This window comes from Podarcis melisellensis, assembly GCF_964234715.1.
Source record: "Podarcis melisellensis genome assembly, chromosome: 15".
Taxonomy (NCBI): Eukaryota; Metazoa; Chordata; class Lepidosauria; order Squamata; family Lacertidae; genus Podarcis; species Podarcis melisellensis.
Window position 1 is genome coordinate 42,741,769 of NC_138532.1, and position 14,682 is coordinate 42,756,450.

A 14,682-nucleotide genomic window follows, 5' to 3' on the forward strand; every position below is an offset into this window, starting at 1 on the left:
GCTTCGGTGTCCTGTATTGATATTACTGATGCATAAATTGCTGGCAAACTGCAAAACATATTGCCAACAAATGAATGAGGCAGTGGGGGGGGGGCGGGTGGGAGAAGACACTCCCCTCCCACCTCTCTGCCAGCAACATTGGAGAGCTGCTGCCAGTCAGAGGAGACAATATGGAGCTACTAGCTCAGTTTAGCCAGCTAGATGGGCAAATACTCTTGACATGGCATAAGGCGTCTGCTTTGGGGTCCTTCTTTGCCAAGGGTTCTTTCCACACATTGGAAACTTCTGATTTGGCACAAGCCACACCTGCAGATCAAGCCCCCACTGATCCCCAGCTAGCTGCAGTCTGTCAGCATGGTGTTGGGACTCCAGCCCCATCAGCCTCGGCCAGCATGGCCCAAAGGATCATGGGAGTTGTAGTCTCAGCAATACCAGGTTGGCAAATCCCCACACTAGTCTCTGGGAATTAAGCCTGGTGCCAGATCAGAGAGCTCTGAGAGGGGTGGGGGGAATCTGCCAAACTAAAGCAATGGAGAGAAAAACGTAGGGCATATCAGAATGAACTTGGTGAGAGGAGAGATGAAACTGAATGGGTTCTTACTGAAAGCTGGTCGCAGAGTTAATCTCTAATAAAACAGTTTAGTCCTCAACATATGTTTAACATCTTGAAAGTTAGGCGACACTAAGACAGGCTTAGGGTATAAAGCTGGGGTCTGCAACCTTTAAGACAAAAAGAGCCACTTGGACCTGTTTCCGAAGAAAAAAAAAACTGGGAGCCGCAAAACTTGTCATTATAAAAATAACATTTTTGTCACTTTTTTATTATTTCTTTGTTTGACCCCTCAGAATTACTCCTCCTCATAGAAATAAACGTTAAATTAACAAGTTACCTTTTTTTGTGTGTGTGTTCTTCACTCCCCTTCAAAACAGTGAGCAGCGTACATGCCCCTTACAATGTAGCGGGCGGGCGGGAAGGTGACGTCGGGACGGTGCGTGACTAACGCACGCACCGCCCCCATGCGACGTCACAGCCAGTACAGCGCCCGCCACAGAGGGGAGTGTCGGGGCGCACAATGCGCCTCCTCCCCTGGCTAGTATGGGCCCCGGAGCCGCGGCAAAGGTGTAAAAGAGCCACATGCGGCTCCGGAGCCGCGGGTTGCCGACCCCTGGTATAAAGCAACTGATTTTGTATCCATCCAGGTATTGGGTCAAACTAATTAAAAGCAAACCCCCATTTTGCACAGCAGTCTAGAATTCTGGCCATTTCTATTTTTAAATTATTGGTTTTTTAAAAGTTGCATGCTTTCATGCATTTAATACATCTATCTACACTGGAGTAACAGACCTATTTTAATTGTTGCCTTTAAGTCTCTTAAGTCCCTTGGAATTTATTTTTTTAAAAAGGGTGTTTAGTTTGTGTAAGAAGCTGCCTTGATACAGTCTCAGGCCATTGGTCGATCTAGCTCAGCAATCTAAACCAGCTGTGGGGAACTTTTGGCCCTCCAGATGTTGCTGAACTGCAACTTGGAATACTATGTACAGTTCTGGTCGCCTCACCTCAAAAAGGATAGTGTAGAGTTGGAAAAAGTTCAGAAAAGGAATGTGGAAAGGTTGCAACATTTGGGGATTTTCAGTTTAGAAAAAAGGCAAGCAAAAGGCGACATGATAGGAGTTTATAGGACTATGCATGACATGGAGAAAGTGGAGAGAGACAAGTTTTTTTCTCCCTCCTAACACAAACCACAGAGCCTAGGACTTGCTGATCAGAATGTCGGCGGTTCGAATCCCTGCGACGGGGTGAGCTCCCGTTGCTCGGTCCCTGTTCCTGCCCACCTAGCAGTTCGAAAGCACGTCAAAGTGCAAGTAGATAAATAGGTACCACTCCAGCAGGAAGGTAAATGGTGTTTCCATGCGCTGCTCTGGTTCGCCAGAAGCGGCTTAGTCCTGCTGGCCACATGACCTGGAAGCTGTGCGCCGGCTCCCTCAGCCAGTAAAGCGAGATGAGCGCCGCAACCCCAGAGTCGGTCACGACTGGACCTAATGGTCAGGGGTCCCTTTACCTTTACCTTAACACAAGAACTCAGATATCCAATGAAGCTGAATGTTGGAAGGTTCAGGACAGAAAAAAACCACACTTCACGCAGCACATAGTTAAACTATGGAGGGTAGGGCACAAACCAATGGCTTCAAGTGATAGGAGATTCTGACTAAACTACAGAAAGAAATTTCTGACAGTGGAAGAATGGCAGATGCAAGTAATTGACTATATGGAGATGGCAGAAATGACTTGCAGAATCCGAGACCAGGGAGAAGACTTGGTGGAAAAGGACTGGAAGAAATTTAAAGACTACCTGCAGACACATTGTAAAATCCATGAATGTTAAAATGATGTGAGATATAAAATAATATGGCATTAGTGAATAAGTGATGATTATGCAATAAGGAATGTAATAGGGATGAAAATATGGAAATAAGACTTACTTAAATATCTTAACAGATAATGAGATTTGAAAGAGGATAGGGATTTGCTGAATCTGATGGTAAACAGGAACACAAGGAAGGGAGGTGTGGGGAAGCCAAGAAACAGGGTTAAGAAACTCAGAACCTTAAAGGGAAAAATGCTTATTCTTTCTTTTTTATGTATTCTTTATTTTCTTTGCTTTATGTTTTGTATTGTTTTATTTCTTATATGTTCTTATGTATCTCTCTAAATTTTTAAAATAAATATCTTATTAAAAAAAAGAAATTTCTGACAGTAAGAGCCGTTCGACAGTGGAACGGTCTCCCTCAGGAAGCGGCGGACTCTCCTTCCTTGCAGATTTTGAAGCAGAGGTTGGGTGGCCATCTGTCATGGATGCGTGAGTTGAGATTCCTGCACTGCAGGAGGCTGGACTAGATGACCCCTGGGGTCCCTTCCAACTCTAGGATTCTATAAGGCTGTCTCCTAGCCATGATGAATATAGCCTGCTTCTATGGTTGGAGGCAGCCATGCTTCTGAATACCAGTTGCTGGAGACCCAAGGAGGGGAGAGGGCTCTTGGGCTCAGGTCCTGCTTGTGGGTTTCCCATCGGGGCATCTGGTTGGCACCTGTAAGAACAAGATGCTGGACTAGATGGGCCATTGGCCTGATTCAGCAAGCTCTTTTTTGCTCATTTCTGCACCTTTCCCAGCTCCACAGTATCCATTCGGAACACTACACAGTACTCCACTATTCCACAGATTTTTATATCAACAGTTTTATTTTCAATTCCTTCCCTAAAAGAAGGAATCTTGCTCCCTCCCCCCCCCCCAAATTCAGAAGACTGTAACAAATTCCTATATGCCCTAGGAGAGAGAAAGTGATGCGGTATTTAAAAGCCTAGATTCATTCATTCATGTATTTACAAGCAAATTACTCTACCCTCCCAAAAAAGAAGGTCTTGGATGTGCCTGGTGGGATCAATGCCATTTCCCCCTCCCTTTTTGAAATGCAGCCGCCACCGCTTCCCTTATCCCAAGCCCATGCTATATCACAAGCTGTTTTTCTCAACCCAGCCCTTTGTCTGCCCCAAAGCCTCTTTTGAGCAGCCTCTAGGAATGTTTCGCGGGTAATCCGGACGCAGCGCCTCCCCTGAGAAGGGCTGAGACGATCCCCTTGTAATCCATGCAACTCAGATCTCCTCCCGTTGTCCTAACAATTGCCAGCTATTTTAATCCTAATCTATTTGGTGCCCAATTTGGGGCGGCAGGGGGGCGGCAGAGAACCAATTAAAGCTGTGTTGGTACATAACGGGTGGAGGACAGGAGCACCATCCGGCCATGCAGGTTACCCCCACTTCCACAGAGAAGCCCCTCGGACCCAGGCACCACTCTCCCAGGTCCCCCTCAACCTGTCAAGCCACCTGTGCAATCCCACCACTGGCCTTCAGATGGCAGCAACTCCTCTCCTTATCCAAGGGGGTGGGGTGGAGAAAAGGATGAAATAACAAAAGGGGGAGCAGGGAAGAGAAATGTTTGGCAATTTCTTCCTCAGTTCTCAGGAGTGATGCTGCCGCAGAGATCCCTACAGACTCCCACCTTCCTCCTGTGTCTCATAATCCCTTTGGTGGGGAAAGGCTGCCGTCCCTCCCTTGTTATTTGCAATGCAGTTAAATTAATACATTTATATCCCACCTGTCCTCTGAGGAGCTTAAGGTGGCACTCGCTGTCTCCATTTTATCCCCACAGCAACCCTGTGAGGACGGTTAAAGACTGAGTGTGCTTGTGTGTGAGAGAGAGACTGGCTCAAAGCCACCCCGTAAGAGCTGAGTGAGGATTTGAACCCAGAGCTCCCAGGTCCTAGTCTGACACACTAACCTAATGTGATGTTCTCATTTCCCCTGCTTGCTTCAATGATCCACCTGACAGCTCTCATGGGCTTGCCAAACCTGAGGTTCTCTCAAGAGCCCAAACTGGGGCAGCAGGAGTTCAAGGGATCACCAAATCTCACCTTGCAATATTGCAGGGCACATTTCCCCCCCAACAGTGCGTCTGGCAGGGAGGCAGTGCAGGACGCCCAGTCGGCCTCTGCACCTACTGCAGCCACAACTCGCTGCTCTGAAGGGACAGGCTCATCTTGGACTAGTGACGCGGACGAATTCCTCATCCACGACGCCTGGACCCGAAGTACCGCTGGCAGAAGGCCGGAAAGCTCCACTGTCTCTACCATGGCTCCCTACCTGAGGACCCCGGCCAACGCAGCATCTGGCTGAGCTGGCTTAACAATGGGCATTATGTGTATTTTAATGAGCTGAATAAAGTGACAGCTTATCCGTCATGGAGGTGTGGCAAGTGTGTGCATTAACTTAACAGTGCTTAGCTTATTTATTTTTTTAGTTGTTATTCTGTTAATGTTCTTAATGTTGTTTTATAGAGTATAACTGCCACATTTATTTGTGAAACGTATACTATGGATTTTGGTGTTAACTGTGTTGTTTGGTTGCTGCTTTACTAATAGCGTTTTATAGATTGTAAATATGATTTATGCTGTGTTTGTGCTGTTCTATTATGTTTGACTATGTTACTCTTATTTACTGTTTGTAAGCTGCTTTGGGATTCATTTGAAAAGCGGCACAGAAAAATAAAGTTATCAGTCCCATCAATCAATCAATCAATCAATCAGTACGACGCCTTGGGCCATTCCAGCCTCTCCTGGAACATTTCTTTTAAAATCATTAAAAGTTCAAAGGAAGTGGCCTTATTCCAGGTCAGAACTCTTCATTCTCCTGCAGATGGCCTGTTTGTTGAGCGTGCAACCTCATTTGCTTGCCCAAAGTTATGTGAAGATAATACAATGTCCACACTTTACTGGGTTAAAATGGATTGCACAAGTTGCCCAAACCATGTTTCAGCCCACCATCTTGGGTTAAAATGGAGGCCAGGGTCCTGATGTCAACAAAGACAGCTGCCCCACCTTGTGCACAGTTTAGAGGCAATATCTGGAGAGGCAGCCAAGCCTCGAAAGAATAGATGGGCGGGCAGACTGACCGCTTCCCAAAATATACAGAAGATTTGTTCTGATTTTTTTTGCGAGGGAAGTTACACAACAGTGAGTAGTCTCTACAGTACCAGCAGTTATAAACACCTTCCCATTAATCACATTTTGCCATTGCTTTCCTAAATGCAAAAAGCCTGTTGTTGTTCTTTAAGTGGATGTGTTGCACCAGAGTGCTTCAACTAATGTTAGTGGTGCAAACCTAGATTTCTGGTGACTGAAATCCTTCTTGCAAAATGCTGAAAGTCTAGAGGTGTCCTCAGTCCCTCTAACCCAGCAGTGTGAACTCTGACTGGTAGCATCTCTTCAAGATCTCAAGAAGGCAAAGCTCTTTTCCATCACCTGGTCCCTTTTTAACTAAAGAAGTTGGGGATCAAACCAGGGACCCTCTGCAAGTCAAGTGTGTGCTCTGCCACTCATCTTACTATTTCATGGAAGGAAATTTGTGGTTGGGATGTTTTGTGTGTGGGGTATGTGGATATGAGTTGTTTTTCCTTTCTGGGAGGAGAGGAAGTGTTTGTGGTGATTAAAAGTAGCCGAATCAGTCTTGGGTTCCATCCCAGCGATGCCGTGCCCTGCTGTTAGGCAGAGTGAGAAAGCCGTCTCAGGCAACAAATTTTAGGTATTAGGAAAGGGCAGGCAAATTCGTAAACTCCTTAATCTGCTGCTATTGTCTTTCTACTGCTAGAGAAAGGGAGTGTCACATTTTCATTTTGCCTCAGGTATCTTGGATGCCTACGCCAGAACTTGTGCAGTAGTGGTTAAGAGCATTGGGCGAGGACCTAGGATTCCAGGGTTCAAATCCCCATTCGGGGAGGAATCTCACAGGGTGACCTTGGGGCCAGTCACGGTCTCTCAACCTAAACTACCTCACAGGGTTGTTGTGAGGGGGGAATGGGGGAGAACTGTGTACGCCACCTTAAGCTCTTTGGCGGAAAGCTGTGTAACAGAAATAACAAATATCTTGGGCAGCAAAATGTCTTGGGCCAGCCCTGCTTGGGAGTAACTTCTGATAGCAAACCCCAAGTCCCTTTCCACTTGACAATTTTTGCATCCCCCCCCCCCTCTTTGTCCTTAAAGTGAAGAATGGAGAAGGACAGGTGAGAATTGCAAAAGTCTGTTTTTCTTCTCCTAATGTGGCCCAGAAGCAGACACACACCCCAGTCTCACATTTGCCACAGAGGCAGGGCACCTGTCTTGGCCTCATCATCCACCCCCCAGCCACTCTCTGCCCCCATTTGCAGACCCCCCCTCTCCCTCGCCCCCCCTCACGCTTCCATTTATAGCCGCAGCCCAGGCTGCCCTCCCTGACTCCAACCCAGAGGCTCTTGCATTGCTGTGCCTGGAGCCCTCCTCCCGCTGCTGCTGCTGCTCTGAGCTGTTGTGAGCTGGTTGCTTTTTCTGTGTGTGGAGTCACCCACCTCTAGGAGGAGGGTTGCAGCCTGCTGCAGTCCCTCCTGGCAAGGCAAAAAGTTTATTTGACTTTATAAAAAAGAGAGAGAAAGAGAGAAGAGAAGAAAGAAAGTGACGTAAAAAAATCTTAAAGAGCTCTTTGGCAGCAGATTATCTGGGAATCGGACCATGTGAGAAGAAGGGGTGTACAAAAAGACAGTCCCCGGTGCAAAGTGACCCATAGGATCCAAAGCAAATGTAGGTGGGATTGGTGAGGCCGGCTTGGATGAGCCAGTGCAGGAGAAGCGCTGAATCCGCTGGGACACGCCAGGTATTTTACGCTTTATTCTCCCCCCACCTCTTCTAAAAGTGCCCTGTTTGGTGATTATGAGACAGAAGCTGGGGAGGGTCTTTTCCTTCGCCTTCCCCAGCAGAGCTAATTGTGCTTTTGCTCATCTTTTTCAATCTTTATTTTTTTAAAAAAACAAAAACCTGAGATGGCAACGGTAATGCACACCAAAAAAAGAGTCTGTATATATTTGCCTGAGAGGCTTTTATGCCCCTGCTGCACTTAAAACAGACAGTCAGACAGTGAAATGTTCCTGCAGCTCCAAGGGACGGGGACAGGGGAAGGACAGGGACGGGGACAAGGGAGCCTTTTGAATTTATTTATTTATTTGTTGCTGTTTCAAGTTTTGCTTGAGTTAAGAATGTGTTCCTTCCTCAGCTTTTCTGTCTGTACATGCTTGCTATCTCAGTTATTAGTGTCAGCTTTGAGAGACGGGTGAGCAGCGTGTTTCAACCAGCTTTTGACTGGGTGATCGGAGCAGCCCTTAGCCGTACTGCAAGATGCAACCTCGTTATTTTAGAGAGGGGGCGGGAGGGAGAAAAAGTGTGCTTTAAACAAAAAAATAGTAGGGACAAGACATTTCAAACAAGAACAATGATCCAGTTAACTTGGGTGCCTTGCTTTTCATGTTGGTTAAGACAGGAAAAACTGCCGCAGCTTACCTGACAGCTTACTGATGTCAAAATATTTCATATTTTCACAACACCTCTCTCACTCACACACCTGTGCAGGTGAGAGGGGTATGTGGGTGTCCCCCTCCTTACAGAGCAAACGGAAGGAGCTTATTTTGGTGACAAGTTAACAATGCTTCACTTGAACTGGACAGAAGCAAAACAAATTTCACAACATGCATGGGTCTATGAAAATTACAAATGTGGTATAAAGTGCAGGATGACGGGTGCTTTTGACCTCCAAGGACATTAAAAAGATTGGGAAAGCTGAAAGGGAGAGAGATGCAGCAGATGTAGAAAATATGTTTGGGGTTCTTTTGTTTCTTAAGACAGTTGCAATGAGATATAGGTGGCTCATTACAGCACAGACAACAAAGGACGGGACCCTGGCCCCAGGAGCTATAACATAGGCATGAGGGAACGAGGAATGTCACTGTGCCTTCTTAGTTCGGATCTGCTCTCAAGGAAGATGGCCATCAAAAAATAAATATATCCCCCTCATTCTGTTTTTGACCTGTTTTAGGACTTTGGAACCTGGTGAGCTAATTTAAAAGTGATTCCTAGTACATGTTCTCACTTTCTTGGCATTACAGCGCCATGCCTCTTGATAGCACAGCTTGGCTCTGCCTCTCGGGGGAACCAGTTGAAAATCTGGGAATCAAGAGCACATATGCTACTGTAACTTTAAATTTATGAAGGGCTGTGGCTCAGTGCGGAGAGCAGATGTAGGAAGTCCCAGGTTCAATTCCTAGCATCTCCAGGTGGAGAGCTGCTGCCAGTCAGTGTAGGCAATACGGAGCTAGTTGGTAGTTTCTTTTGCCTTGGCAAATCTCCCATGCTCTTTTTTGCATTGTGTTTTAAATGGAAACAGGAGTGTAGACCAGCCTTCCCCAGCCTGGTGCCCTCTGGGTGTTTTGGATCACAGCTTGTAAACAGCCTTGTGTATAATAATATAGAAAGGTGGTATACAAATTAAAAGTGAAATGGAATGAAGCTCTCATCGGCCTCCAAAAGTGTGCAGGGTTTCTGGCTCAGTTTTCCAGCTGGAGAATAAGCTGCCTTTGAGAGCGTTAGGCACAAATGCACTTGACATTTTGCTGGGTGTTCACTTAGGTTAGGGGCAACAATATGCAAGCTATTTTGAGTTTCACAAATTTCTGCCTGAAGAAGAATGCTGTGGAATGCAAAAGCTTGTACACGTGCTTCACCAACTCTCGAGGTGCAAGGTAGGTTTTGAAAGATATATTAAATCACAGCAGTGGCAGCCTGATTCAGAGAAATGGTCTACCACCGCAGAATCCTCTGCCACAGAACAAGGATATTGGCTTTAGATGGTTTTAAAGGGCCACACGATTTCATGGAGGGGTGAGACTGCAGAAAGCTCAGAGACAGGATAGCCAAGTGGAGCCTGAATGCACAGAGGTGGTTTACCTCTGAGTAAGTTTCTGGGAAGCAAAGCTGGAAAGAGGGCTGTTGCCATCATCTCCTATTTGTGGGCTTCCCAATGGAGCCTCTGGTCAGCCACTATGGACACTGGATGCTGGGTGAGATAGGTCCCCTTTAGGGGGGACCGCTGTGTTCTTACACTAGATTGTGCCCGGCACTTGGAGACATGCAGAAGTGTGTGACTGCAAAGGCTTCTAATAGGTACTTGGTTCTGTTTATTGTTAATTAATTAGAGTGCTGCAGAACTTAATGAGATATAACCAGTGGTCTTCTTGGGAGAAACGGTTCATATTCCCACAGTCCACAAATTTCTTTTGGTCCTTTCTACAAACAACAGATCTTCTAAGGCAGAACATTTTAAAGTTTGCTTTCTGCTGCGAGGGAGCCCGTCAAGAGCTGGTCTCCCTCAAGCTGCGCACGGCTTGAATGTGAAAAATAGCGAAAAAAGGTCTTTGCCCAAAGGAGTCTGGAATTTCCACAGATTCGTCAGGAATGCAGACCATAATAAATAACAATAACAATAAACATAGACTCAATTGTGGAAAATTGAAGGTTTGTGTTTTTCTAGACAATTGGCTCCGGAGCTTGTTGTCTAAGCTGGGAAGAACTTCAGAGACTGTTTTTGTTCTGACTGGGAAGCTATGGTTGACCCCCAAAAGATACTAAAAACAAACTTTAAAGCACGGCTGGCACTTAGCACACAGGCAAAAAGCCACCGCACCCCACTGCATCTGAAATGTAAGGGCAGACGAGAGCGGAGGGAGAGGAGAGAGAAAGAGACAGGATGAATGAACAAGTCAAGACTTCACAAGCGCAGCAAGAATGAAGTGGGGAATGGTTTCATAAATGGACCTACAATCTTCAGGAAAAACAAGGTTGAGGTCAAGGAAGACTTCTTAGGAGAGGGAAAGAGAAGGAAGTAATCTGAGCCAAAGTTTTGGAGTGGCAGAGAAGCATGACCCGGGGTCAATGAGGTTTGCATAGGGCTGGAACAGATTTTGAGCGCAAATCCCATCCTTTGAGTTTTAGATGGAAATGGATGGATGCCTCTGCCTGAATCCAGAACACGGTTCTTAAAGGTTGATATGGGGTGGATCCTTCTCTCTTTTAGGGAGGGGTCCATAACTCTCTGGTAGCAGCCTCTGCTTTGCATGCATAAGAGCCCATTCACCCCCAGCACCTCTAGAGAGAAAGGGACCAGGGAGCATGTGATGCGAGAAGACTCTTCTCTGCATGGGGAGCCAGTCAAGAGGAGACAACATTGGGCCTAGTGGACAAATCACCAGATCTGGTAATATGGCGCAGAATGGTCACAGCTCAGGGGGCAGAGTGTATGCTTTGCAGGAATAAGGTCTATGCTTTGATCTCTGGTCTCTCCTGTTAAAAGGATAAGCTAGCATGTGATGGGAAACATCCTCTCTGACTATGAACCCAAATAGACATTGTTAGCTAGACAGACCAAGAGCATGACTTGGTATGAAGAGATTGCTCTACAGCAGTGTTTCCCAACCGGTGTTCCGCGGCACACTAGATGTTGCCTGGTGTGCCGCGAGCGAGTCCAAAAAAGGTTGGGAAACACTGGTTTCTCTTTCAAAAAGGAAACGTGGCTTAAAGCGGCGCCGCCGCCTCCCACTCACTTTCCTGCTCTGGCTTCCCTAACAGTTTTCCGAGTTGCGTCACTGGATCCAGCCCCCTTTTCCACATGTGACACGGGGCTGGAGGGAGGGAAAGAGGGCTTTACGTCGCGCACAAAGGCAGCCTCCTAGAAGCGCTCTGGGCCGGCGCCGTTTCACCGAAGGCGCCGGAGGACCCCCACCCTCAGCTCCTTCAGAAAGGAAGCCCCGCCCCTCGGCTCCCTACGCCGCCAGGCAGCTCAGCTGACTGACGAGGACGTTCTGCGGCGGCGGCCGCCGCACAACCACCGCAGTTGCTGGCAGCGTCCGCAGCGCAATAAGTAACAGCGCCTGGTGCTGCCAACTCTTTGTCTCTCTCTCCCGCCCCGCCCCCAAGCTCTCGCGCGCCCCGCGTCAACATCGCCGCGCGCAGCTTCCCGAGCTTGAGGCCAGCCACTGCACGCACGCGCCGGCTCGTAATCGGCTCCGGTTGTTGCCTTTCTCCGCCGAGGTCGGTGGACCCCGAGCCTAGGCTTCCTTCCCGCACCCTGCTTTCCGAAGACCGCACACCAGTTGGGCCAGTACATATTCCCCTCCCGTGACTGGAGCGGAATAGCCCTTTCTCTTCTTCCCCAACCCTTGTCGTTGGAGGAGTCCCTCAGTCCCTCGCTTTGCTGCCTCCTCCCCCCCCACCCCCAAAGCTTGGAGGTTCCCCGGCAAGGGGGAGGGAAAAAAAATTGAAAGTTACACTTTCGTGTGTCCCTCCCGGCGTGACGCTGCGCGCTGACGTCACGGGGCTGTAATGGTGGTGTGCCTCGAGATTTTTTTCATCAAACAAGTGTGCCTTTGCCCAAAAAAGGTTGGGAAACACTGCTCTACAGCTTCCATCCCTTCTGTGACATTGGAGGGGTCACTTTATTGCACATGTAGCCCAGGTAGGGCTGAATGTATTTGTCTATTTCTCTTAGTTTTTCATTTTTCCAGCCTTAAATTCTGTTCTTCATATTTCTGCGTTAACTTGCAATTACCATTCTCTTAAAAAGCCCTAATGAAAATTAATCAGCAAATTAGGACTGAAATTTCTCCTAACGTACAGATTTTTGCCAGTGATTTCCCTTCGTATAATGCCTCACATGTTATTTTCACAAATGTATGTGGTTTTTATGCACTCCAAGCAATTTTTCGTGCAAAATATGTGGTTGCTGAACTGCACCGCAAATTTCAGGTTAGTGTGAGAATTTCAAAGGACAGCTGTGTCCCAGTTTGCTTTGGGAAATTGCTAATTTGCTAGTTTTGCATTGAAATCCAAACTGAACCAAATTCCTCCCCATGGTAGTAGATTTTTGAAACGTTATTTGCTTAACCCTGTTCCAAGCATCCATTCTTCCAAAGGAAGTTGGCCCCGTCTAGCACTGAAGACTCCCCGGCAGTGGCGTAGCGTGTCAATTTGCACAACCTAACCCATAGATTTGCGCCCCCTAACCCGTGGATTTGCGACCCCTAACCCTAAGCCCCAGATGTTGCGCCCGGTGCGGCCAGCCCCCCCCTGCACCCCCCACGCTACGCCACTGCTCTCCGGTGAATGAAGCAAGTGCTCTTGGGCATAAAATGAAGCACAGCTAAGCGCAGTGACATAAGGCATTTGAGTTATGTACTGAATCCAAGGGAGAAGGGACATATTATCTCACAAAACCAAATACAGACCCACTAGCCCCATTCAAAGAGCCCTGCTTTCTGGTTCTGCTGCCAAAATGGTGGAGGTGAGGCTGCCAACCCCTATCGGACCACAATCCATGGTTGGTGGGCTTGGCTTTGATAAGTCAGGAATGTACCAGCCTCCATTAAATTGTGTGCGTGTTTGCGGGTGGGTTTATTTGTTTTCTTACCACTGGGTGAAGGAGAGAAATGGTTCTCTTTTTTGCAAGTGAAACTGGGGGGAAACTTTTAAGCTGTACTATGATGAAGATTTGGTGTTTGGCTGTGAGGGGCCCAACAGAGTGGCCTCGAAGTCCAGCTACCTATCCCTGGCCTGCAAGATGCATTTTAAATGCAATTGCCTTGGCCTACGGCAAAGTTTCCTTTTGCAAATAAATCACCCTGAGTAGTAATCCCCACTCAAAGCTGCATGAACTACAGTTAGATAACAGCCAGGCTACCCATATACATTCATTCCTGAGGTCGGGGAGGACTCTCCACTCTTTCCCATGAGAGTCTGAAAAACCGAAGGGGTGAAATTTCGGCAGGGGTCTGGCATGGGTAAAGTGTGGATAACTACAAAATATGCTCCACAAAGCAAAGTCTGGATTCAACCCCTGCAGGATGCATCCTACAGGGAATGCTTGATTTTTAAAGTTTGTTTGGGGGGGCATGGTGTTAGGGCCAGGGCTTTGTGTCTGGTTCTTGTGAGGAAAACTGAAAGTTAAGGAGCATCTGAGCTTACAGAAAGTGCCTTTTCCTCCTCGTGAACTTAAAAGCACAGCCAGCTTCCACACCTGGAGATCGCTGATTAGATGTTGTTTTCCAGACTGACCCCTGGCACTTCTCCTCCATAGCAACTATCAACCAAGAGGCTTCCTGGGTGAAAAGTCCATTCCCATCTTTGCAGCTAAGGAGCAAGGGTTGCATCTTGGTGGTTCATGCAACAGGTCTCAAGTTCACTCCACGGCATCCCCAAGTAGGGCTGGGATAGCGTTCTGCTTGAGAACCTGGCAAGCTGATGCCGGTCAGTGTAGGCATTATTGAGCTAGATGGACATACGGCCTGATCCTGTACCAGGCAGCTTTTGCTGAATAAGCCAGACTACTCAAACGAATGGGGGGACCCTAATGGCTCTGGGGGAAGGGCCCACAGCTCAGAAGCAGGGAACCTGCTTTGTGGGCAGGAGGTCCTGGGTTCAGTCTGTGGCATCTCCAGGTATGGATGGAGGAGATTCCTGCCTGGAACAGGAGACAGCCACTGCCAGGCTACATGGGCAATACCAACTGAGATGAGCCAATTGCCTGACTCTGCATAAAGCAGCTCCCCATGTTTCTATTCAGAGCAGCCCTTTATTAACAACCTAGGGGACTGGAATCTGTTACCACAGCTCAGTAGTAAGCAGGGTTTTTCCCCCAGCCAGAGCTCACAGGATCTCCGGCACCTAGAAAAATAGCACTGGCGATAATGTAAGCAGAGGGTCTCGGATTTAATCCCCAGCATCTGCAGAAAGGCTCAAACCACTGGGAGCCGGCCACTGTAGATACTCTGCTGGATGGCCCTGTGGTCTGCCTTGCATATCTCCTTCCCACCTTCCACAGCGGAGAAGCCTCTTTTCCCTTAGCTTGCCTCTGAGGAAAAAGGTGTGCCTGAACCCTCCAAATGTCTCCCAGAGCCCCTTTCAAGGCTTAAGCTGTGCTTGAGAAAAAGAGCAGCCCCAAAGCCAGGTGCACTTTCCAGGTTGTATGTTTTTTATTAGTGGTGCTTCCAGCTGTTGAGGAACAGCCAGCCAGCCTGTGTTTGCGTAAGAGTGACCTTTCCAGCGGCTCAGAACAAAAATAGATAGTAATAAACTCTTATCCTTGATGCTGTTCACTGGAGGACCTGGAAAGTGTTGGGTGGTGACGGGCAGAACGGCAGATGGCAAAGGAGCCAGTCCCAGGGGGAAGTGAGCCCCAAGGGGTTTAGCGCAGACTTTGCCAACCTGGCGCCCTCCAGATGTTT

The 14,682-nt window shown here is 47.8% G+C and overlaps 1 protein-coding gene across 2 annotated transcripts in view; it reads left to right on the plus strand.

The window, feature by feature from the left end:
• Positions 1 to 6,840: 6,840 nt before the first annotated feature.
• SLC6A4 (solute carrier family 6 member 4) overlaps positions 6,841 to 14,682 on the plus strand; it is a 36,412-nt gene continuing 28,570 nt past the window's right edge. Inside the window, exon 1 of one of the 2 annotated variants that reach the window (XM_081890376.1) lies at positions 6,841 to 7,235. The gene's annotated coding sequence lies outside the window, so the exon portion shown is untranslated. Of the gene's footprint in view, positions 7,236 to 10,636; positions 10,662 to 14,682 lie in introns of those variants that run through there. The other variant, XM_081890380.1, reaches the window with a different exon arrangement.